The sequence below is a fragment of the Staurois parvus genome, unplaced genomic scaffold (assembly GCF_062004578.1).
Source record: "Staurois parvus isolate SC_StPar_1 unplaced genomic scaffold, SC_StPar_1.0 ptg000431l, whole genome shotgun sequence".
In the NCBI taxonomy this organism is placed as follows: Eukaryota; Metazoa; Chordata; class Amphibia; order Anura; family Ranidae; genus Staurois; species Staurois parvus.
In genome coordinates this window covers 655,271-681,994 of record NW_028318227.1, presented here as the reverse complement: position 1 = coordinate 681,994, position 26,724 = coordinate 655,271, and the positions used below count along the sequence as shown (strand labels likewise).

The 26,724-nt window shown below is 44.8% G+C and overlaps 1 protein-coding gene across 3 annotated transcripts in view; it reads right to left on the bottom strand.

Moving 5' to 3' along the window:
• PLCB4 (phospholipase C beta 4) overlaps nt 1–26,724 on the bottom strand; it is a 569,741-nt gene that overhangs the window by 433,104 nt on the left and 109,913 nt on the right. The gene's annotated exons all lie outside the window — the stretch shown is intronic.

The following is a 26,724-nucleotide window of genomic DNA, read 5'->3' as shown; positions in this document are numbered from 1 at the left end:
TAAGCTGTATTCAATAGTGACATTTTTCCTTTACTGTCCAATTTACTTGGGGATCTAGGAAGCAACAAAAACCCGTGGATAGACTTTGATTTTCAGATAGACCGCTGGTGAGATACTGAAGAGCAGGGTTCCTTCTCTCAGATACTGGAGAGCAGGGCTTCTTCTCTCCGATACTGGAGAACAGGGCTTCTTCTCTCCGATACTGGAGGCCAGGGTTCCTTCTCTCCGATACTGGAGGGCAGGGTTCCTTCTCTCTGATACTGGAGAGCAGGGTTCCTTCTCTCTGATACTGGAGAGCAGGGTTCCTTCTCCCCGATACTGGAGAGCAGGGCTTCTTCTCTCCGATACTGGAGGTCAGGTTTCCTTCTCTCCGATACTGGTGTGCAGGCTTCCTTCTCTTCGATACTGGAGGGCAGGGTTCCTTCTCTTCGATACTGGAGGGCAGGGTTCCTTCTCTCCGATATCGGAGAGCAGGGTTCCTTCTCTCCGATACTGGAGGGCAGGGTTCCTTCTCTCCGATACTGGAGGGCAGGGTTCCTTCTCTCCGATACTGGAGGGCAGGGTTCCTTCTCTTCGATACTGGAGATCAGGGCTTCTTCTCTCCGATACTGGAGGGCAGAGTTCTTTCTCTCCGATACTGGAGGGCAGGGTTCCTTCTCTTCGATACTGGAGAGCAGGGTTCCTTCTCTCCGATACTGGAGAGCAGGGTTCCTTCTCTTCGATACTGGAGGGCAGGGTTCCTTCTCTCCGATACTGGAGGGCAGGGTTCCTTCTCTCCGATACTGGAGAGCAGGGTTCCTTCTCTCTGATACTGGAGGGCAGGGTTCCTTCTCTTCGATACTGGAGAGCAGGGCTTCTTCTCTCCGATACTGGAGGGCAGGGTTCTTTCTCTCCGATACTGGAGGGCAGGGTTCCTTCTCTTCGATACTGGAGGGCAGGGTTCATTATCTCCGATACTGGAGGGCAGGGTTCCTTCTCTACGATACTGGAGGGCAGGGCTCCTTTTCTCCGATACTGGAGGGCAGGGTTCCTTCTCTCCGATACAAGAGGGCAGGGTTCCTTCTCTCCGATACTGGAGGGCAGGGTTCCTTCTCTCCGATACTAGAGGGCAAAGTTCCTTCTCTCCGATACTAGAGGGCAGGGTTCATTAACTCCGATACTGGAGGGCAGGGTTCCTTCTCTCCGATACTGGAGGGCAGGGTTCCTTCTCTCCGATACTAGAGGGCAGGGTTCCTTCTCTCCAATACTAGAGGGCAGGGTTAATTAACTCCGATACTGGAGGGCAGGGTTCCTTCTCTCCGATACTGGAGGGCAGGGTTCATTATCTCCGATACTGGAGAGCAGGGCTCCTCTCCAATACTGGAGGGCAGGGCTCCTTCTCTCCGATACTGGAGGGCAGGGCTCCTTCTCTCCGATACTGGAGGACAGGGCTCTTTCTCTCCGATACTGGAGGGCAGGGCTCCTTCTCTCCGATACTGGATGGCAGGGCTCCACACAATCCTACACCCACAGTTGATCTAGAGGAAGGCGAAAAACCCCTAATTAAGCATGATCTAATTTGCTCCTGCTGGTAAAAAAATTCCTTCCTGATCCCCCGAGAGGCAATCGGATATTCCCTGGATCAACTTGACCTATAAATCTTAATATCCAGTTGTATTTGATGTATTTAGGAAAGAATCCAGGACTTTTTTAAAAACAATTAACTGAGCTGACCAGAACGAGCTCTTGAGGGAGTCTGTTCCACATTTTCACGGCTCTTACTGTGGAGAAACCTTTTTGCATATGGAGGATAAATCTAAGTTCCTACAGACGTAAGGAGTGGCCCCTTGTCCTCTATGATGACCTTACAGTGAATAACTCGATATAAACCAAGTTCACTATATGGACCCCTTTTTTATACATGGCAATTATATTCCTCCTTTAATCTCCTCATTTCAAAAGAGAATACATTCAGTTCTTCTAATCTTTCCTCATAGCTGAGCTCCTCCATGCCTCTTATCAGTTTGGTTGCCCTGCTCTGCACTTTCTCCAATTCCCCGATATCCTTTTTGTGATCATGATGCATCCTGGAACTAAGCTGTATTCAATAGTGACATTTTTCCTTTACTGTCCAATTTACTTGGGGATCTAGGAAGCAACAAAAACCCGTGGATAGACTTTGATTTTCAGATAGACCGCTGGTGAGATACTGAAGAGCAGGGTTCCTTCTCTCAGATACTGGAGATCAGGGCTTCTTCTCTCCGATACTGGAGAACAGGGCTCCTTCTCTTCAATACTGGAGGGCAGGGTTCCTTCTCTCCGATACAAGAGGGCAGGGTTCCTTCTCTCCGATACTGGAGAGCAGGGTTCCTTCTCTTCGATACTGGAGGGCAGGGTTCCTTCTCTTCGATACTGGAGGGCAGGGTTCCTTCTCTCCGATACTGGAGGGCAGGGCTCCTTCTCTCTGATACTCGAGAGCAGGGTTCCTTCTCTCCGATACAAGAGGGCAGGGTTCCTTCTCTCCTATACTGGAGAGCAGGGTTCCTTCTCTTCGATACTGGAGGGCAGGGTTCCTTCTCTCCGATACTGGAGGGCAGGGTTCCTTCTCTCTGATACTGGAGGGCAGGGTTCCTTCTCTCTGATACTCGAGAGCAGGGTTCCTTCTCTCTGATACTGGAGGGCAGGGTTCCTTCTCTTCGATACTGGAGAGCAGGGCTTCTTCTCTCCGATACAAGAGGGCAGGGTTCCTTCTCTCCGATACTGGAGAGCAGGGTTCCTTCTCTCCGATACTGGAAGCAGGGCTTCTTCTCTCCGATACTGGAGAGCAGGGTTCCTTCTCTTCGATACTGGAGAGCAGGGCTTCTTCTCTCCGAAACAAGAGGGCAGGGTTTCTTCTCTCCGATACTGGAGAGCAGGGTTCCTTCTCTCCGATACTGGAGAGCAGGGCTCCTTCTCTCCGATACTGGAGGGCAGGGTTCCTTCTCTGTGATACTGGAGGGCAGGGTTCCTTCACTCCGATATTGCCATATATTTGAAATGCTACAATTTTGTCCATATTCAATATATTTCAATGCAGTTCGTTCAAAATGGGCTTTTGTCCATTAGATGGGCCACGATAATTTCTGGGTACTGCTCCATGCCATGTAAACAGAAACACTGAAAATAGTGCTTTATCCTTTATAAAAACTGAGTATAAACACACTCACATCAAAAGGGTGATAGACTGCACCAGATATGTACAGCTAGTATCCTCAGACACTGAAATCTTTATTGACAGATTTTCTATGCGGTGGTATGACGGTCGTACGAAAAAAATCTATCAAGCGCGATCACGCATGAACAGAAGATGACCCGGATGTTTATGTCTGAGGAATCTTCCTAAACACGAACGAAAAATCCAAATGTTAAAAGTAGATCGGCCTAATGAGATCATGGAACCAGAATTCTGCAGATTATATTTTATGTATCACTATTTATGTATATAGGTCATGTAATAAGCGATATTATACTCATTGCTGGTAATTGTTGTGTATATCGATCGTTCTGGCCGGAAGGGCGTGGCTACAAGGTCACATGCACACTGCATCACTTCCACGGAAGACGTAAACACTACATATTGCCCGACAAACTATTTTTTTAGATTGATTAATGTGGGTCACGATTTAAACCAACGAACAAACGCTTCTCGGTCGTCGGATGACCGATCGGTCGATTTTCTAATCGTGTTTTCCCACCTTTACATTCATACATACACATACTAGGGCCAATTTAGACAGGATCCAATTAACCTACCAGCATGTCTTTGGAGTGTGGAAGGAAACTGGAGTACCCGGAGGAAACCCACGCAGGCACAGGGAGAACATGCAAACTCCAGGCAGGTGGTGCCTTGGCTGGGTTTTGAACCAACAACCCTAGTACTGCCAGGCAGAAGTGCTAACCATTTAGCACTGTGCTACATAATTTTACTATTTTTCATTATTCACAATTTTGATGTTGGATGGCAGTTGGTGAAAGAACCTACTCTAGCAGCTCGCAAGCTTTGTATTGACTTCACTCACTGCATCACATCGATCTAGATTATAAACCCATACAACATCCACCTGTGTACCCATCTGTCCTGGATAATTAACCCAAACCATCCTTCATGAGTCTTTCACTTCATCCTCTGTCCTCGGGCCCCTTCTCTTCTCCATCTACACCTCCTCCCTTGGCCAACTCATACACTCTCACGGCTTCAACTACCACCTCTATGCCGACGACACACAAATCTATCTCTCAACCCCCCACCTCACCCCCTCGGTCTCCGCCCGAATCACACACCTACTGAGCGACATATCAGACTGGATGTCGCTCCACTTCCTTAAACTGAACCTCTCCAAAACCGAGTTTCTTGTCTTCCCCCCAGCCCGGACACCACCCCCCATTGACTTCTCCATCACATCCAACAACGCCACCATCAAACCCGCCCTGCAGGCCAGAGTACTTGGTGTCATTCTGGACTCCAACCTATCCTTCCAGCCCCAAGTCCAATCTTTAACAAACTAGTGCAGACTCCACCTCTGCAACATCGCCAAAATCCGCACGTTCCTAACCCCAGAAACCACTAAACAGCTCATCCACTCCATCATATCACGACTCGACTACTGCAACTACCTCTTCACTGGCCTGCCTCACCGCTGGCTATCCCCGCTTCAGTCGATCCTGAATACGGCTGCCAGACTCATTCACCTTTCCAACCGCTCCATCTCCGCCACCCCCCTCTGCCAATCCCTCCACTGGCTTCCGATTGCGCAACGGATCAAATTGAAAATCCTAACACTGACTTACAAAGCCGTCCACCATACTGCCCCGAACTACATCACTGACCTAATATCCAAGTACCACCCAACACGCACACTCCGCTCCTCACAAGACCTCCTTCTCTCTAGTTCCCTGGTCTCCTCCTCCCATGCCCGCCTCCAGGACTTCTCCAGGGTGTCACCCATCCTCTGGAACTCCCTGCCCCAACCCATCAGATTATCACCTACTCTCCTCTCCTTTAGGCGCACCCTGAAAACCCATCTCTTCAGGGAAGCCTACCCCACCCCCTGCTAACTTGCCAACCTACTCCACTCTTCCTACCACCCCATCCCCCACAGCTATCTCCTCCTGTGCCACCATCCCCTCCCTCCTAGATTGTAAGCTCGAAAGAGCAGGGCCCTCAATCCCCTCATGTTTTGCATTGTATTGGTATTGTTCTGTCACATGTTCTGTCCCCCTTTGTAATGTACAGCGCTGAGCGAATTTTGGGCGCTTTATAAATACTGTATAATAATAATAAATCCTATATCCCTTTCCAAACTTAGTGCCAATTACCAATGAGTGGATACAAGTCTGGCTAATGCAGGCCATACATGGGTCGAATTCCAAACAAATTTTCTTTCAAAAATCTGAAATTTTGTGCATTTTGTAACCTGACGGTGCCACCATTGATTTAGAAATTCAACCAACCAAGCCTTCAATTTTACCTCATGTTGCTACAGAAAATAATTTTTGCGGCCAAAAAATTTCTTTTCTTTCCAGGTCACAGCTCATGCTCCTTTCTTTTATATTTCATGATCCTCCTTTCATTGATTCGAAAATCGTTCCCACCATCACTCAAACTCGATGGTCGCAACAAAATCGGCCGTTTCTGTGACCCACTAATGGTGCGCAATTCGAACAAAAATTCTTAGAAAAATTTTTCGAGAGAATATTCTTTCGGAATTCGACCCATGTATGCCCGGATTTAGAATTACCTTTGCAACTGATTTGAGCATTCCAATTATTTTATCAATTCAAATTTTTATAATCACCCAACAGAACAAAGTATACAGAAGAGCGACAATTCTTAAGTTATCATCATCACAACCATTCTCATCAGTGAACGCAGCAGAACTGCATTACCTAGCAGCAAGACCGGTTTTATGTATAGTTTAACGTGTCCACAACATACAGGAGCTTGGTGGAGATGGAAAAGGTAAGCAGACAAAGAATCCGAGACGTCAGTATATTTGCACAGCAATTACTGTGAGATCCGGGAAAGTTATTTGTTTTGTATTTGAACCAGTTGAGGTTTTCTTGCGTTGGGCTCTGGCAAGTCACAACTAGCCAAGGATTGAATTACCTTTCTGCGTTCTCTGAGCTGGAGGACTGAATCGAAAGCCCCCCCTTGTGGATTTAAAACCTCAGCAGAAACAAGATCACAAAGACGGGGTGATACAACGTAGTCATCCCTGTCAGTTCTACAACACTGTCTTAATATTCCCAATAAAAAGGTTCCATGACTGCCATGGACCAAAACTAAAACCGACCTCTGTTATACATAACCGCATCAAAAGGAGTTTGTCATTTTATCTTTGAAACTAATCAACAGTGTTCTTAAATAAAAGAGTTGCTCCAAAATTGTAAAATGGAACTTTACTCTTCAAAGTCCTTGACTTCAACAGCCCCACCCCAGGGAGCCACGGTAGCCCATTCACAGAGCGGCCAGGGGAGCAGAACTGTAGTCCTCATCAGAGGCGGGTTTCCTGAACCTGGAAGAGGCAGCTAAAGTGGACCAAGATGGTAGTTTGGGACTGAAAGACAGATCTTTGCAGGACAAAGTGGGTCTGCTGGGTAGGTGATTATGCTTTTGAAGTGAACCCAGCACAACAGGTAAAAGAGTATGGGAAGGGGGAAAAGGGGGGAATTAAGTTTCTTTTCAAGTCCACTATAGATGAAAGAAGATACTGTAAAGGAGAAGTACGGTCAAAGCTCTTTTGGCCATACGTCCCTGTGGGTCACAGGAGTGCACTTAGTTCTGCCGTCCTGTAACCCAGATTCAGCCACCAGCGGGCCACTGTTGGCTGACACCACCAAGCCAGTCGAGGCTCGGCAGGTATCCCAACAATAATCTTGGGATCCGCCCATATGCCTGACTGGCAGGTGGCTCGGCCTCTCAGCGTGTTCCTGGGAGACTGAGCCAACACAATTTACACAATTGCTTCTTCAAGGCTCCAAGGGCAAAACAGGAAAGGAAAGGAAAGGAAAGGAAAAAAGAAAAGGAATAGGAAAAGAAAGGAAAGGAACAAGAGAGAAAAAAGAAAAGGAAAAGGAAAAGGAAAGGAAAGGAAAAGGAAAAGGAAAAGGAAAGGAACAAGAGAGAAAAAAGAAAAGGAAAAGAAAAGGAAAGGAAAAGGAAAAGAAAAGGAAAGGAAAGGAAAAGGAAAGGAAAGGAAAGAGGAAAGGAAAAGGAAAGGAAAAGGAAAGGAAAAGGAAAGGAAAAGGAAAGGGAAAGGAAAAGGAAAAGGAAAGAGAAAAGGAAAAGGAAAGGAAAAGGAAAGGAAAGGAAAGGAAAAGAAAAGGAAAGGAAAGGAAAGGAGAAAGGAAAGGAAAGAGGACTGGAAAGGAGAAAGGAAAGGAAAAGCAAAGGAAAAAAGAAAGGAAAGGAAAAGGAAAGGAGAAAGGAAAGGAAAAGGAAAGGAGAAAGGAAAGGAAAAGGAAAGGAGAAAGGAAAGGAAAAGGAAAGGAAAAGGAAAGGAAGGGAAAGGAAAGGAAAAGGAAAAGCAAAGGAAAAAGAAAAGGAATAGGAAAGGAACGGAAAGGAACAAGAGAGGAAAAAAAAAGAAAATAAATAAAAAAGAAAAAAGGAAAAGGAAAAGAGAAAGGAAAAGCAAAGGAAAAAAAGGAAAAAGAGAAGGAATAGCAAAGGAACGGAAAAGAACAAGAGAGAAAAAAGAAAAAGAGAAGAAATTTAAAAAAAACAAAAGAACGAGAGAGAAAAAAGAAAAAGAGAAGGAATAAAAAAGAAAAATAAAAGGAAAGAAAAGAACAAGAGAGAGAAAAAAAAAAGAGAAGTAATAAAAAAGAAAAGAAAAGGAAAGGAAATGAACAAGAGAGTATAAAGAAAAAAGAAGAAATAAAAAAAAAGGGGAAAAAAAGGAAAGAAAAGAAAAGGCAACTTTTTCATGCAACCAAAAAAAAAAAATATCTGCCTAAATTTGTAGTGGAACATCAATCACCACCTCCTGTTCAACTTAATTTATTTACGGAGACGTAAATTGGATGTGATGTTTGAGTACACAACTTTTCAAGGAGATTTTCAGAATTTATTGGAGTGAAAACATCACTCCGTATTTGGCTCTTCACATTGCACGTTGAAGAACATTTTACAGTACGAGACTTGGAGGTATGCAAAAAAAGGGTAATAAAGCCGTAACAAAAGTAAAACAAGAAAATGAAAAATGTGCTCAATAAGTAAACAATGTCTCAAAACAGACCTAGATAGAAAATGCCTTTGGGGTAATGAGTATTTCTTGTAAAGTACGGCACATTTATGAAATTACTGGATAAACCACAGTTCGTCACAGAAAGGAGAGAAGTTGCTTTGACAAAAAGACAAAAATAAATGACATTTAAAGGACTGGGTTTAGCCAGGCTGGCTGCTGTCTATATACGACTCTGTCCGGTTTAATCTGAGTCCAAATCTTTTATGGTGGTTGCAGATTGTCCCTAATATGGAAAATAGACAAAATACAAAGCCAGACGTAAATGTATTTAGAAATGAATGCAAAAGATGTCATAATATCAACAACTCACTCACCAAATAATGAACAGAAAGCTCATTTAATTATAGCTAAAAGCAAATGCAAAACAGAAAAAAAACAATCCCCTTTTGATCAAGTTATTTTATTAAATGTATGATTAAATTTATGTTTAAATTATTTACTCTTCACTTTTTAAACACATCAATCTGTCTTTATTTTGGCTCCCTCTATTCCAGTGCATACAGACTGGGGAAAAAAGATCAGTGTAACGGAACCGGACCCAGACTGCACTAGGGAATTTCGGTTAGACTCCCGCTTCCCTTTCCGAACACAGATCCACGGACACCACTCAAAGTAAAGTCAGGAAATAGACGGCTTTATTTGACCACAGACACAAGATATAAACATTCAAGGAAACAACCCACCTCCCTGCATAAGGACACAGGGCGGGGCAAACCAAATCTAGCAACCAGAGACACATCAACAGACAGTCCCATCAGGAGGGCTGCTGGAAACACCCCCCACCAAGCCAATACACAAACACATACATCCCATAATAGTTTGCTCCCAAGCAAGACACACAATAGAACAATGGGACCACATGGCAGTAAACAATGAACAACCCCCACACCCCACCTATTCATGTCTACACAATATCAGGACATTCCACCCTGTACCCCTAACAGGCACAGGGTGACTTATACATAATAGGGATATGGGGAGCTGAGACAGGGGTCTCCCCACCTCTCCAAAGGGGGCTTTGTTCCATGGGCCCCCACCCAAAATCACTCCAGTCACAATCAGCAAGGCTAAGTCAGGGCTATTCTGCATTGCACAGAGCTTTCAGTCTGACACTGGGAACCTGCCTCCAGGAGGGTCACTAGTGTGCTACCGCACTTTCTTTTCCATTCATTTTTATTAAAATTTTTCAAAAAAGGTACATAAGAATCATTTCAATTAGCTGAATACAAAACTTGTTCTATACAATCAAGAGCTACAAGTAAGATAAAAGGACTTAAAACACATTCATAGCATAGCTATGATAAAAGCAACTGTTAGGCCAACAAGGCCATCTAAATGGTTCCAATTACTGTGAAAGAAGTAAAAGGAGGATTGGATGTCGCTACATTATCAGCTATAGGAGCCCCGCAGCCAGGAGAAGGAACACCGCCATTCCTTCCAAATGCTCCCAAATTACCAAGGGGAGCCATCCTCCAACAAATATATTCATAAAGAACTGTGGCTCCACAATCTGAGACTGTCACCCCATGTGTTCGCCTTCGGGCAATAAAGTAACATAGTATGTAATTCATCAAAGAACAAAAAGAGAAAGACAAAGAAATATCAAGAAATATAGTAACACCCCCCCCCCCCCAACAAATATATGCCATAAAAAACTGGCTCCACGATCTGAGACTGTCATGCGTTCATGTCATGTGACCCCATGTGTTCGCCTTTGGGCAATAAAGTAACATAGTATGTAATTCATCAAAGAACAAAAAGAGAAAGACAAAGAAATATCAAGAAATATAGTAACCCCCCCCAACAAATATATGCCGTAAAAAAATGGCTCCACGATCTGAGACTGTCACCCCATGTGTTCGTCTTTGGGTAATAAAGTAAAATAGTATGTAATTCACCAAAGAACAAAAAGAGAAAGACAAAGAAGAAATATAAAAAAATATAGTAAACCCCCTCCCCCGTCTAGGTATTTAATCCAGGGATCCCAGGTTTTCTCCAATAGCTTGATTTTATCATTTAGAATTGAGGAGAGGTGCTCATTGGCCTTGACCAATTCAAATGCAATTGTAGATGTCCTCTAGGACCTGTAAAGACTGGGGAGGTAACCCCCTCCCCTGTCTGTTGATTGGACATTGAGGGTGTTGAGAGGAGGAGGTATCCAAGCTGTATTGATTATTTTATTTATTTATTTCAGGTACTTATATAGCGCCATCAATTTACACAGCACTTTACATATATATATTGTACATTCACATCAGTCCCTAACCCTCAAGGGGCGTACAATCTAAGGTCCCTAACCCTCAAGGGGCGTACAATCTAAGGTCCCTAACTCACATTCATACATACACATACAAGGGACAATTTAGACAGGATCCAATTAACCTACCAGCATGTCTTTGGAGTGTGGGAGGAAACCAGAGTACCTGGAGGTAACCCATGCAGGCACAGGGAGAACATGCAAACTCCATGCAGGAGGCACCATGGTTGGGAATCGAACCCATGACCCATTTACTGCAAGGCAGATGTTCTAACCACTAAGCCACTGTGCCACCCATTATTTATTGCTTTTTTTAAATTCTGTTTTGATCAACTATGGGCAGTGACGGGTCAAGGCCATACAGCGCTCAGGGCAAAGATACCGAGCTTTCCCCCCCCCCCCCCTTCTTGTGCTGCTCCCAATACTGGGCTGACAGGAGTAGTGATGCCGCTTTCATTACTCCTGTCAGCTTGTAACAGAAGGAATTCAGCACAGGGCGCCCACATCCCTGCAATAAACCATTGCGTCCAGGGCAGCCGACTATCCGCACTGCCAGTGCACTGGACATATGTGAACAGGCACCATAGAAAACAATGTTACTTCACATGTCATGCGATTGGATGCGGTTCAAACCGTTACATCCAACTTTCTTTCATGTAGTAACTCCAGAAGAAGCGATACTCTTGCGAAACATGTCGAGTAACTATAAATACAATTACTGACATCTGATCTATGTCTTTTGATACCCTTACCGGGACACGGTATATCTGTATCAATTTTAAACTATTATATGAACGGACAAGTTTTGTAATCTGCATAGAATGCTCCACCCTTCATGGGGGTCTTGCATTCTTAGCGGAACAACCTTTATGCATTGTTATGTAATGGTCTACATTCTAATAAGAAAGTGATTTTTAATGAATTTGTGTTGCAGTGCCTTTAACCACTTGCCGTCCGCCTGCTGTTTATAAACGGCAGGGCGGTGGCACTCCAGGGTCGGGTTGCCGTTCATAAACGTCACCCGCCTTTTCCAGCTGTGCGCGCTCCCTGGGATCCGGTGCCCGCTGTCTCCTCCAGACACAGTGAAACACCGATTGTCAGACGGGACCTCTGTATGAGGTCCCGATCATGTGATCACTGATTGGCCAATCAGTGATCACATGCAAAGTAGTAAGCAAGATGTCACTTCTGACATCATTGCTTTCTACGTGTGAAATCTGTGAATGATCACAGAGGTCACATGGTACAGGTCTATTCACAACAGCCTTGTACCATGTGACAAGCTGTGACCAATCACAGCTCACTCAGTACTTCTCAATGGCTGCAAGAATGCAGAGAGAAGGAGAAATGATTACTTTTACATCCTATATGGGTGTAAAAGCAATCAGTGTAAAAAAAAATCTTCATCACCCCCCACAAGTAGTACAGTGTCACCATGGTGACACTGTACTGCTAGGGTGACAGTATGTAAAAAAAAAAATAAAAATAAAAAATAATATAAAAAAAAAAAAAATGTAAAAAAAAAAGGTTTAAAAATTATAATTTTTGGTTATAAACTAATTTGGATTTTTTTTTTTTTTACTAAAAATATAACGGAATAAATTTTGACCAAGATTTATGATGAAATATTATTTATTTGCAAAATTTTATTTAAAAAAACACTTTTTTTTCAAAATTTTTGGACTTTTTCATTTACATAGCAAAAAAAAAAAAAAAAATCCCAGCGGTGAATAAATACCACCAAAATAAAGCTTTATCTGTCTCAAAAAATGGTAAAAAATTCATATGGGTACAGTATTGCATGACCGCGCAATTGTCATTCAAAGTGTGATAGCGCTGAAAGCTGAAAATTGCCCTGGACAGGAAGGGGGTAAAAGTGTCTGGACAGGAAGTGGTTAAAGTACACAATTTGGCCCTTTTTGTTCCCTTTTGGTTCATGATACTAGTCATCATTGGACGTGGCACATAGGAGCCCCCTCAATTGTCACTCTGTGTTGGGTACTTCTTTATGTCAAACCGTATCCAATCCGCATACATATGTGAACCAGCATGGTCTTTTTTTGTAGGTCTGCTCTTCATGTCAGCAATAAAAGGATAGAATAGACTAGAACAGAACAGAATATAATAAAACAGAACAGAAAATAAAGGCATAGAAAAGCATAGCATAGAAACAAATAGAATAGACTAGAAAATAAAGGAACAAATAGAACAGACTTGTACAGAAAATAAAAGAATAAAACAGAATAGAAAAGAATAGAATAGAGCAGAATAAATAGAAAAAATAGAATAGAACAAATACAGCGTCTTCCGAAATTTGAATTTTGAAATTCCAATTTCGAATTTCAAATTGATTTGGAAATAATGAATATACAAATCCAAAAATATGAAATTAATTCTGAAATCGAATTATTCTAACATAGGGAATATGACAACAAAATCTGAAATGACACAACTTTTTCCGTCTTGCACATCTGTATTTGGTGGTATTTGATCATTGGGAGTTTTTTGGGGGGTTTTTTGCTATTAAAAAAAACTCAACAATTTTGAAAAGAAAAACCTTGCTTTGCACTAATTTCTGCTATAGATCATGCCAACTAAATAGTCTTTCTTTATAAAGAGAAGAAGTCTAAAAGTGTATAGCTTTCTTGAACGAACCCCCCCCCCTTGTTCCCAAATAAATATTTTTGTTTTTAAAAAGCATTTCTTGACAAGAGGAATACGACATTTAAAGCCCATGTCCAGGATCTGTCTGTGGCTGGTGGCTCTTGATGCACTGACTCCAACCTCAATCCACTCCTTGTGAAAGTCCCCAACACTTTTGAATGGCTTTTCCTGACAATCCTCTCCAGGCTGCAGTCATCCCTGCTGCTTGTGCACCTTTTTCTTCCACACTTTTCCCTTCCACATAACTTTCTATTAATGTGCTTTGATACAGCACTTTGGGAACATCCAACTTCTTTTGCAATTACCTTTTGAGGCTTTCCCTCCTTATGGAGGGTGTCAATGATGGTTTTCTGCACAACTGTCAGGTCAGCAGTCTTTCCCATGATTGTGATTCCTACTGAACCAGACTGAGAGACCATTTAAAGGCTCAGGAACCCTTTGCAGGTGTTATGGCTGAATGAGCTGATTAGAGTGGGACACTTTGAGCCGAGAATATTCCACCTTTTCACAATATTCTCATTTTCTGAGATTGTGGATTTGGGTTTTTCATGAGCTGTAAGCCATAATCATCACAATGATGACAAATCACGGTTTGAACTATCTTGCTTTGCATGTAATGAGTCTATCTCATATATTAGTTTCACCTTTTAAGTTGCTGCACTGAAATAAATGAACTTTTGCAGGATATTCTAATTTTTCGAGTTTCACCTGTACTTTAAAACCCAACTCCAAGAATTAGAAACAAAATCTACCCTTGCAACATCTTACTTCACACTCCAGCACGGTCCTACCTGTGGTGAGAATGGTCCTTAGAAGCCTCCTCTCTAAGGCACTTCCAGCCATGGACACTTAGAAGCCTCCTCTCTAAGGGACTTTCAGCCATGGACACTTAGAAGCCTCCTCTCTAAGGCACTTCCAGCCATGGACACTTAGAAGCCTCTTCTCTAAGGGATTTCCAGCCATGAACACTTAGAAGCCTCCTCTCTAAGGCACGTCCAGCCATGGACACTTAGAAGCCTCCTCTCTAAGGCACTTCCAGCCATGGACACTTAGAAGCCTCCTCTCTAAGGGACTTCCAGGCATGGACACTTAGAAGCCTCCTCTCTAAGGGACTTCCAGGCATGGACACTTAGAAGCCTCCTCTCTAAGGGACTTCCAGGCATGGACACTTAGAAGCCTCCTCTCTAAGGCACTTCCAGCCATGGACACTTAGAAGCCTCTTCTCTAAGGGACTTCCAAGCATGGACACTTAGAAGCCTCTTCTCTAAGGGACTTCCAGGCATGGACACTTAGCAGTCTCCTCTCTAAGGCACTTCCAGCCATGGACACTTAGAAGCCTCTTCTCTAAGGGACTTCCAGGCATGGACACTTAGAAGCCTCCTCTCTAAGGGACTTCCAGCCATGGACACTTAGAAGCCTCCTCTCTAAGGCACTTCCAGCCATGGACACTTAGCAGTCTCCTCTCTAAGGCACTTCCAGCCATGGACACTTAGCAGCCTCCTCTCTAAGGCACTCCCAGCCATGGACACTTAGAAGCCTCCTCTCTAAGGCAATTCCAGCCATGGACACATGTACACCTCCTCTACGTCTGCGATGATGTCAAGGGACCGTCCACAGCATGGAGTTTGGGGAGAAGAGGTCAGCACTGGAACAAGCCCTCGTTTCGAGGACAGGGCTCTGAGGCAAAGGCTGGTCCTTGAAATGCGTTGGCCTGTTGAAGGTCCTATTTGGCCTTTCGTGTGACATGATGAAAGGTGGTTTGGACTGTACGATGAGCTTGTAAAATTTGCTGTTTGTGAGTATACTTATTAACTTATCTACAATAAATACATGTTTTAAGGATGATGCACTAGGCTGATGTGCCCTCTGTTTTGTTTTATGGTTACAATAAGCCCTAACAGGGGGTAGGTTATGTAATAATTCCTATTCTGACAAAGAATAGCATAAGCTTCTACTCCAGCACTGGACGATAGACTCCACAGCAACTATAACCACACATGGGATACCTAGAGGATACACGCCTTGCTGCCCTCACCAGACCAGGGCAATCCAAATGAACTGCATGCAAAAAAAAAACAAAAAAAGGGGGCGCACCAGCCTTGCGCATTGCCTTCAAAAATTAATTTTTTGTACAAAAGGTGGTGAGATACTCACAAAAGATAGAATATCAAAAGGCACAGGCTCATGTGAAGTACAGCAAGGTCCAATCAAACTGGATGATATCTGTGTTGGGATTTGTAGACCTCCAAATGGTTGACGCGTTTCAAGGCTTAGCCTCTTCCTCAGAGTCCTTTTGTTTCTTTGCATGCAATAATTCCTATTCCTCTACCCCCTTTGACCATTACAGTGGGAAAGAGGCACACCACAAGGGTATATTTGTTCTAATTCCTGGAGTTGGGCTTTACATATATGGATGAGTTACCTTATCAAACTCTGCTGAAGAATCCGCTGCAAAGTATTTCAGGTTGTTAGCTTGGTTTGCAATCTATGAGTAAAGTCCGGCGTCGCTTAACCAAAAGATATATTATCATTAATATAAAAGCCATTTCCACTCCTCAATGGTCCTGAAACCAGGACACGGAATATTTCCGCTCTTTCTAGAAGTATAATTAGTCACCTTTGCACACATTTGGTTGTTGGAGTCTCTAAACTGTATAGGTGGTTCAACACATTAGAGATGATTAAAACTAGTGCTAAATGTGGGGACTGTTATCTGACAGCATGTACAGTACTTTTACTGCAGCTAATTATGCTGAAAGCGTGAATGTGTGTGAGAAGAGACAGAAAATGACTCTTTATCTCTGATAGTTACCAGCTATAAGATGCTAAAATTCCACAAAGAAAAAACAGAAAAGTTTATTTTGTAGTGGTAGTGGTGCACCGAATTGAAAATTTCTGGTGCCGAAACTGAAACTGAAAATTCAGGATGCACTTGGACGAAACCGAAACCGAAATGTACAGTTTTTAAAAATTAATACATTTTTCAAACACAATTTTGTTTGGGAAAAAAATACACTTTAATGATTAAAAAACCCCCCACAAAATATACCCCAATTGTTTTGTAAAATATGAAACATTATGTTGCGCAGAGTAAATAGATACCCAACATGTCATGCTCGTGGAATGGCGTCAGACTATGCTACTTAAAAATCTCCATGAGTGACGCTTTTCTACAGGTTACCAGTGTAAAGTTACAGAGGAGAATTACTGCTCTTGCTCCGACGATCGTGGCGATACCTCACATGTGTGGCTTGAACACCGTTTACATATGTGGGCGTGGCCTACATATGCGTTCACCACGCAAGCACGGGGGGGACGGGGGCACTTTTTTTATTCATTCATTTATTTATTTTTACACTGTCCCTTTAAAAAAAAAATGTTAATGACTTTTATTCCTATCACAAGGAATGCATGCATCCCTTGTGATGGAAATAATTAGTGACAGGTCCTCTTTATGGAGAAATATGGGGTCAATAGGATCCCACATATCTCCTCTACAATGTAAAGCGTTAGATAAAAAAACACTAGCGTTTTTAAAAAAAAAAATGGCCTTATTTACAAGGCGCCAGAACCGTAAGTGATATCGCTCCAGTCCTCCAAGGGCATAGAGATTATTATTATTATACAGAATTTATAAAGCGCCGATAGTTCGCTCAGAGCTGTACATTACAAAGGGGGACAGAACATGTGACAGAACAATACCAATACAATGCAAAACATGAGGGGATCGAGGGCCCTGCTCTTTCGAGCTTACAATCTAGGAGGGAGGGGATGGTGGCACAGGAGGAGATAGCTGTGGGGGATGGAGTGGTAGGAAGAGTGGAAGAGATGGGTTTTCAGGGTGAGCCTAAAGGAGAGGAGAGTAGGTGATAATCTGATGGGTTGGGGCAGGGAGTTCCAGAGGATGGGTGACACCCTGGAGAAGTCCTGGAGGTGGGCATGGGAGGAGGAGACCAGGGAACTAGAGAGAAGGAGGTCTTGTGAGGAGCGGAGTATGCGTGTTGGGTGGTACTTGGATATTAGGTCAGTGATGTAGTTCGGGGCAGTATGGTGGACGGCTTTGTACGTCAGTGTTAGGATTTTGAATTTGATCCGTTGCGCAATCGGAAGCCAGTGGAGGGATTGGCAGAGGGGGGTGGAGGCCATTTTTCCTTCACTTATCTCTATGCCCAGCGCCAGGATAGTTTGGTGGTTTCTCAGATAAGGCTGAAGAACTACCGAGCGGCGGCGGGTAGCGGCAGCGACGAACAGGCGTCAGCTAGGGGCGGCAACGGCAAGGGGGCGGGGTTATTTTCAGCACCTGTATCGGTGCTTATTTTCATATCAGCCAATGGCTGGTAGGGGTGTTTTCAGCTAAAACATTTCAGCCACCGAAATTTTGGTGCATCTCTAATTTTTGGTACATGTTGGAGAGTTAAACCACCTTTGTTATACACCTCTTTGGGACTCTGTTGCGAAGACCTTTTCCATTTAAAGTGGAAGTAAAGGCAAAACCTAACTAACTCTAAATCTACTCCCACCCACATTCTAAGTCTAATCTATCTAGCCCTGTAAAGAAAGGATCGCTATACTTACCTATTCTGCAGCTGCCCTGGTCCGGGCCCAGGTTGAGCTTTCAGTGGAGGCTTCAGTGTGTAGGAGAGGAAGCCGACAACAGAAGCCCCATAGTAAGTCTATGGGTGACATCACTTCCCAGGCATTTCCCAGCCATTGTTGGCTTTCTCCTGCACACAGAGGGCCCCACTGGAGACCGGACTGGAGCAGCTTCAAAGTAGGAAAGAATAGCAATCTTTTCTGAAAGGGCTAGATAGATTACGCTTAGAATGTGGGTGGGAGTAGGTTTAGAGTTAGTTAGGTTTTGTCTTTACTTCCACTTTAAGTCCCCGGCTCAGCACACCTGCTGTGGCCATTATGAGGGGCTCGCACTTTTCCTGTTGGGCTTTTTATGTACTTTATATTATAAAGAAGGCAAAACTATATGCTGGGACACTCATAGGTAGACTACTCAACGCTCTTAGGAGGAGATATAGCAATTCAGTAGGGAGAACTTACTGCCAAAATGTCCAAAAGAAGCCAAGGGCTGCCTCAACCCACCAGGCTCAACCTACAACTCATCACTGTTAGGTGGACTAACCATTTAGGTAACCTCATATCAATCAAAGGGTATATACTGGAACACTCATATTTAGAATACTAAAAACTCTTAGATGGACATAAAGCAATTCAGTAGGGAGAACTTACTGCCAAAATGTCCAAAAGAAGCCAAGGGCTGACTCAACTCACCAGGCTCAACCTATAACTCATCACTTTTAGGTGGACTAACTATTTAGGTAACCTCATATCAATCGAGGGGTATATACTGGAACACTCATATTTAAAATACACAAAACTCTTAGGTGGAGATAAAGCAATTCAGTAGGGAGAACTTACTGCCAAACTGTCCAAAAGAAGCCAAGGGCTGACTCAACCCACCAGGCTCAACCTACAACTCATCACTTTTAGGTGGACAAACCATTTAGGTAACCTCATATCGACCAAAGGGTATATACTGGAACACTCATATTTAGAATACTCCAAACTCTTAGGTGGAGATAAAGCAATTCAGTAGGGAGAAGTTGCTGCCAAACTGTCCAAAAGAAGCCAAGGGCTGACTCAACCCACCAGGCTCAACCTATAACTCAACACTTTTAGGTGGACTAACCATTTAGGTAACCTCATATCGACCAAAGGGTAAACAAACCTATGCCAGTCATAAAGATATTATTGGCCAAATCAGGGGAAGACCCAAAGTTATTAATTTTACATAATATGCATAAAAAAAACATGTATTTGAGGACAGGAGTCTAGAAATGGTTGCCTAGTATTTGTGAACTTGTTGAGATGATGCCTGTACGAATGCCGATTTCTCAATTAGTGCAAATTAATGTGACAAATAAATGATTCACACTTGACAATAAACCAACACAACGTGCGCATCGCAGAATTCAAGGCTTTTTAGTGAATACCTAAAGATACAGATAAAGACAAGAGTAGGTGAACAGATGATGGACATGTAACTCTCATAAACACAGGGCCAGGTGCAGAACGTCACATTCACAAATGCTAAAAACACAGAAGTGAAACATATAATAGTAGTACTGCCTAAACCCGGGAAATACAGAGCTTTCCTGCAGAATATCGTCTTATGCGACAAGCTTGTAACAATTAACATCATAATTGAACAGCACATCAATGGTCACCCAAGCATGACTCATACTGGGAATCCATTTACTGGTAGTTCTAATTACTTACATGGTGCAAACCAGAACTGTTCTTTAATCAGCAACCACCTCCAGCCACTACAGAGGCCGAGTTATTCTTTCGCACTTCTCCAGCCTGATTAGTGAACAATCAAAGCTGCCTTTCAACTATCATCTGGATCTACATCTGGCAAAAATATCAACCAAACCGCTTTTTTTGATCCTCCCAAGACCTTCTGCTCTCTAGTTCCCGTGTTACCTCCTCCCATGCTCGCCTCCACCTCTCTGCCAATCCCTCCACTGACCTCCACTCCTCTCCTCCAATCCCTCCACTCAGTGTCCTCCACTCCTCTCTGCCACTCGCTCCACTGACCTTCACCTCTCTCTGCCAATCCTTCCACTGACCTCCACTCAGTGTCCTCCACCCCTCTCTGCCAATCCCTCCACTGACCTCCACTCAGTGTCCTCCATCCCTCTCTGCCAATCCCTCCACTCAGTGTCCTCCACCTCTCTCTGCCAATCCATCCACTGACCTCCACCCCTCTCTACCAATCCCTCCACTGACCTCCACTCAGTGTCCCCCCCCCCCCTCTGCCAATCCATCCACTGACCTCCACTCAGTGTCCTCCACCCTTCTCTGCCAATCCCTCCACTGGCTTCTACTCGCCCAACGAATAAAGTTAAAAATACTAACAGCAACTTACAAAGCCATCCACAGCTCTACCCCCAGCTACATCACCAGCCTGGTCTCAAAATATTAACCAAACTGCTCTCTTCGATCCTCTCAAGACCTCCTGCTCTCTAGTTCCCATGTCACCTCCTCCCATGCTTGCCTCCAGGGCTTCGCCCGAGCTTCTCCCATCCTATGGAACTCCCTACCCCAATATGTCCAACTATCTCCTAATCTATCCACCTTTAGACGATCCCTGAAAACCCTTATCTTTAAAGAAGCCTATCCTGCTTCTAACTACTAAACTGCTTTTTACTTCCTTCATCAGCTCATCTCCCCCACAGCTATTACCTTTTGTATCAACCCTTCCTCTTAGATTGTAAGCTCCCAGGAGCCAGGCCCTCTGTTTCCTCTTGTACCAAATTGCAATGTAACTGTAATGTCTGCCTTCATTTTGTAAGGCGCTGTGCAAACTATTGGCTCTATATAAATCCTGTACAAATGGTTAGCACTTCTCCCTGGCAGTACTCGGGTTGTTGGTTCGAATCCCAACCACGGCACCACCTGCCTGGAGTTTGCATGTTCTCCCTGTGTCTGAGTGGGTCTCCTCCGGGTATTCTGGTTTCCTCCCACACTCCAAAGACATGCTGGTAGGTTAATTGGCTCCTGTCTAAATTGTCCCTAGTATGTGTATGTATGAATGTGAGTTAGGAACCTTAGATTGTACACCCCTTGAGGGTTAGAGACTGATGTGAATGTACAATATATATGTAAATTGCATAAATTGATGGAGCTATATAAGTACCTGTAATAAATAAATATAATAATAATGGTAATAAAATGTGTATTTAGCTCCTGATCTAGTTTAGATGCTCATAGCTGCAGGGGCATATTTACCACAAGGCAAACAAGGTGTTTGCCTAAGGCAGCATTTTTCAAGGGGGTGACAAACGTGGCAGCCGGTGACTGAGCATGGGGAGCAGTTAATTCCCATCAGTGTAGCTGAAGGGTGTCTTGACTCTCGTTCCCAGATCATTGTAAGGCTACGTTCACACTAGCGTTGTGTGCAGGTGGCAGAGAGGCGTTTGGGAAGCGATTTTACCGCTTCCCAAACGCCTCTGCCAATTCTGCACATTACAGCACATGGTGCTGTTCTAACTTTGCGTCGCGTCGCGTTGCGTCGTGGCAAAACGGACGCCTCTGGTCGAGTCAGGAGGCGTTGAAGCCTCCTATTCTCGTCTATGGTGCCGCTCCACAAACGCCCGGCCGGAGTTTGCGGTGCGGTTGCGACACGGTTGCAGGGCGTTTGCGGAGCGGTAACACCACTCAAACTGCATTATAGGCATTTGTGGGGCGTTATTAACGCTCAGCAAATGCCTAGCAACCGCCGCTAAACCGCGCATGCGGCGTTTGCGGAGCGTTAAAAAACGCTCCGCAAACGCTGGACCAACGCTTGCCAAACGCTATAGGGGCGTTTGGCAAGCGTTGGTAAAACAGCCAAGTGTGAACAAGCCCTTAGAGATCAGCACAGAAGGAAGACCATGGCTCCCACCCTGAGTGGCCAGTGGGTGAGTGCTGGAATCCCTTTCTCTTTCTCTCTCCCGAACATTCCCCCACATGGGAGTCCCCATGGGTCATGCTGACAAAATTCTAAAAAGGAGATTGAAGTGCCACCTCAAAAAGTTTGAGTTCAAAATGAAGTTTATTTCACATACTAATGAAGTACAATATCCAATGCGTTTCAGGGGCTGGACATTTCCCCCTTCCTCCGATCCTGTTAGGTTGTCTGTGATAATCTCAAGCGTACACATTTTTCATTTGTTGCCTGGAACTGATATTGGATACCAGGGCTTTACAATTACAATGTGATCACTTGGTATGGAATTTAAGGTGCCTATTTTAAGCACGCTGTCCAATCACCTGAAGTTCTGGAACCCGTGACATTGCCTGAAGCAACCCATGGTTGGAGGACCAAGATGAACATTTCTTTGTAATAGGATCTGTGCCTTGGAGAATCTACAGGACAAATGCAATCAAGTCCAAGGGCACTATGTGGAAAATGGGTTAATGTCATTTGTTCTGATATTTTTATCTATTACCCCTTCTAGCACCCAGCGGTAATATATCATTCATTTGTACATTTCACCTGATCCTTCTCCTTTCTACCCAAGGTTCCGTCAGCCAACCACGTACACCATTACTGCACGGCTTTTGAATTTTTGCGACACCATGCAAACTATTCAACTCATTAGGAATTATAAGACAAGTGTTAAATACGGGGAACGTTACTTGGCTCCATGTTTAGTAGTTTTATTGCAGCTAATTATACTGAAAGTGTGAAAGTGTCTGAAAAGAGGCAGAAAAAAAACTTTCAGGTTCTCCCACAATCAACATGTCCAAGGAGATTTCAGAAGTTCAAAGAGTACAGTACCCAGAATACGGTATGTTGTATGCATCACGGGAAAAGGCGACTAGAACGTTCACAACTATTATTGTAAGATTTCATTTCAGGTACTTATATAGTGCTGTCAATTTACGCCGCACTTTACATATATATTGTACATTCACATCAGTCCCTAACCCTCAAGGGACATACAATCTAAGGGCTCTAACCCTCAAGGGGCGCACAATCTAAGGGCCCTAACCCTCAAGGGGCGTACAATCTAAGGGTCGTAACCCTCAAGGGCCGTACAATCTAAGGGCTGTAACCCTCAAGGGGCGTACAATCTAAAGGCTCTAACCCTCAAGGGGCGTACAATCTAAGGGCCCTAACCCTCAAGGGGCATACAATCTAAGGGCCCTAACCCTCAGGGGGCTTACAATCTAAGGGCTCTAACCCTCATGGGGGGTACAATCTAAGGGCTCTAACCCTCAGGGGGCGTACAATCTAAGGGCTCTAACCCTCAAGGGCCGTACAATCTAAGGGCCCCAACCCTCAAGGGGCGTACAATCTAAGGGCTGTAACCCTCAAGGGGCGTACAATCTAAGGGCTGTAACCCTCAAGGGGCGTACAATCTAAGGGCTGTAACCCTCAAGGGGCGTACAATCTAAGGGCCCTAACCCTCAAGGGGCGTACAATCTAAGGGCCCTAACCCTCAAGGGGAGTACAATCTAAGGGCCCTAACCCTCAGGGGGCGTACAATCTAAGGGCTCTAACCCTCAGGGGGCGTACAATCTAAGGGCTCTAACCCTCAAGGGCCGTACAATCTAAGGGCTGTAGCCCTCAAGGGGCGTACAATCTAAGGGCTCTAACCCTCAAGGGGCATACAATTTAAGGGCTCTAACCCTCAAGGGCCAAACAATCTAAGGGCTGTAACCCTCAAGGGGCGAACAATCTAAGGGCTGTAACCCTCAAGAGGCGTACAATCTAAGGGCTGTAACCCTCAAGGGGCGTACAATCTAAGGGCTCTAACCCTCAAGGGGCGTACAATATAAGGGCTCTAACCCTCAAGGGGCGTACAATATAAGGGCTCTAACCCTCAAGGGGCGTACAATCTAAGGGCTCTAACCCTCAAGGGGCGTACAATCTAAGGGCCCTAATCCTCAGGGGGCGTACAATCTAAGGGCCCTAACCCTCAAGGGGTGTACAATCTAGGATCCCTAACTCACATTCATACATACACATACTAGGGACAATTTAGACAGGAGCCAATTCACCTCCCAGAATGTCTTTGGAGTGTGGGAGGAAACTGGAGTACCCAGAGAAAAGCCACGCAGGGACAGAGAAAACATGCAAACTCCAGGCAGGTGGTTGGAATTTGAACCAAAGACCCTGGTGCTGCCAGGCAGAAGTGCTAACCACATAGTCACTGTGCTGCCCCACAGTAAGTTAGCATATGGAAACCTTAATAATGAAATTCCTTTTGGTCCGCTTAATATAGCAAACTGGGCTACTGGGTATATCGGCTAAGTGCCACAAAATACCAGCTGTTAGAAACCATGGGGCTCCATACAGCCAACCTGACAGCCCCCCCCCCCCACGAAAAAAAAACACAATTACTATGCTTCTGTTACGAATAAACACAGTGAATGATCTGTACCGATCCCTCATTGTGTTCATTCAGAGAGAGGCTGATAAATGTGACATATTTTCTGGACCCTTCCCCCACTCTCCATCCTGAAGGATCCTATTGTGTGCTTGCAGCTGCCAGTGGGAAGGAGAGGAGGGAAACCGGAACCATTATTGGGGTGGGGGCACACAGGGGGGGGCAGGCCGTAAGGGAAAGTGTACGGTGCACAGGGAGGGTGATGGGTGCAGGGGGGGATAACGATCCCCTGTGTGGGGCCAGCAGGAGGGAGAGTAGAAGAAGCCATCTTTCAGCTGCTGCAGAGGGAGCCATACAGGGGATCGGTTCCAGTTAGGGATGCACCAATACAGGTTTTTTATCGCCAAGTGCGAGTACCAATACTTTCGATCAAGTACTCGCCGATATTGATTATAGATACTTTGCGGTGCGATTAGAGGAGGGAAGCCAGAAGTAGTGCTGGGGTGGGGGCACACAGGGGGGCCCAGGCTGCAAGGGGAAATGTACGGTGCACAGAGAAGGTGATGGGTGCAGGGGGGCAATTACTGGAAATGATCCCTTGTGTGGGGCCAGCGGGAGGTAGAGGAGAAGAAGCCATCTTTCAGCTGCTGCAGAGGGAGCCATACAGGGGATCGGTTCCAGTTCGGGATGCACCGATGCCGGTTTTTTATTGGCGAGATACTTTCGGTCAAGTACTCGCCGATACCAATTACAGACAGTCTGTGGAACGATTTGCGTTGGATGCAAAATTGGATTCAAATCGCACTGCAAATAATAGCATGCGATTTGAAGAGGAATGAAATTCCAGTCCAAATCGCATCAGGTTTCCCTACTGCTCCTGTGTGGACCCCGGGTTGTCATAGGTCGAGTTCACACAGGAGCGGTGCGGGAACCTCCCTGCAGGCATCCCATGCTGAGTGTCAGTGGTAGGAGAGGAGAGAAAGCATCAGGGATTTGGAATCCCCGCCGCTTTCTTTCCTCTCCTTGCATCGATGACAGTTCGGGCTAGACAGCATCTGATTGGTCCATGTAACGGTGCTGACCAATCGAAAGTCTTCTAGCCTGAACTGTCATCGCTGCAAGGAGAAGAAAGAAAGGCATCAGGAGTATGAGTACTCGGTATTGGCACCGACACCGGTACAGGTGCAACCCTAGTTCCAGCACTTGCCCCTCCACCATACCGATCACCTTCCCTGCCCACATCTGATTCTCACTGCTGCTTGGACCCCCCTGCTGTCCTGGGCCCCATACAGGAGGACTGGTAGTACCCCCTTATCCACAATCCTGCCTGTTGATCCCACCAGTACTTCGCCTTTTTTCCAGCTTCCTGTTTTCCTCTGACAATAATCTCCCAATCCTGTAGTATCGTAGTCAGCATCACCATACATGTAGTTATGATCCATCACATACTTGGCAACCAATCGAGTTTCTTATTTCTACAATCTATCCGAAAATCCAGTGACTGTTGCTGATTGGTTGCTTACAATTACGGCTTTGCTATTCCCTTTATTAAGAAGATCAAATGTATATAAATAACAATATAGAAGAAATGTAAATGCGATCTCAGGAACATCTAGAGCCTCCTTACTGTATCATTATGACTAGGACAGAAATTGCTGCTCATATCCAAGTCGCTCGGCGTAAGGTTATAGCCGTACGTATTATACATCTCGCCTTGAGTTACTCATATACCAATCTGACAACATAATCACTGTTTGGAGTTCCTTCATTTGAACGGAAAGCAAATCGCAGACTGAAAACACTGCCACCCACTTATTATCAACAGACGGCGGCTTGGAAGAAATCACAGTCACAGGCACTAAAACAATCAAGGAGGAAATAAAACATAAAATGGATTGGACTTCCCATGATGGTTCATTCTCCAAATCATGGAGATTTCCTGCCAAATAGACCGATTGGTAGGAAAACTGCATATTGTTAGAGAATAAAGCCGGACTCCAGGCAAGGTTACTGACCACACCGGCTGAATATATAAATTGTTCTACCTGTCACAATATCTTGTGATCTAGGCAGACATGATCACCAGGCCATTGACCGTCACTGTCTACTATTGTACACCAGTGGTCTTCCAACTGCAGCCTACCCTCTGCCGGTCTCTATCTGGCCCTTGGGGCACAAATTTCTCCTCCTGACCTCAGTGGTGTATTTAGATTTTGTGCTGCCCTAGGCAACACAAACATGTTGCGCCCCCCCCCCCCAATGAGAGAGCAAGAGAGTTCAATAAGTGTGTGTATGTATATATGACTCTCTCTCTTCCCTCTTTCTCTCTTCTCTCTGTCCCCCCTCTCTCTCTATTCCCTCACTCACTCTCTCTCTCTCTTTCTCTTCTCTCTTCCCTCTTTCTCTCCCCCCTCTCTTTCTCTCTCTCCCCCCTCTCTCTCTTCCCCCTCTTTGCCTCTTCCTTCTCTCCCTCCTCTCTCTCCCCCCCTCTCTCTTTCTCTCTCTCTCTCTTCCCCCCTTCTCTTCTTTCTCTCTCCCTTCCCTCTCCCCCCCTCTATTCCCTCTTCCCCCTCTTTGTCTCTTCCCTCTCTCCCTCCTCTCTCTCTTCCCCCCCTCTCTTCTTTCTCTCTCCTTTCCCTCT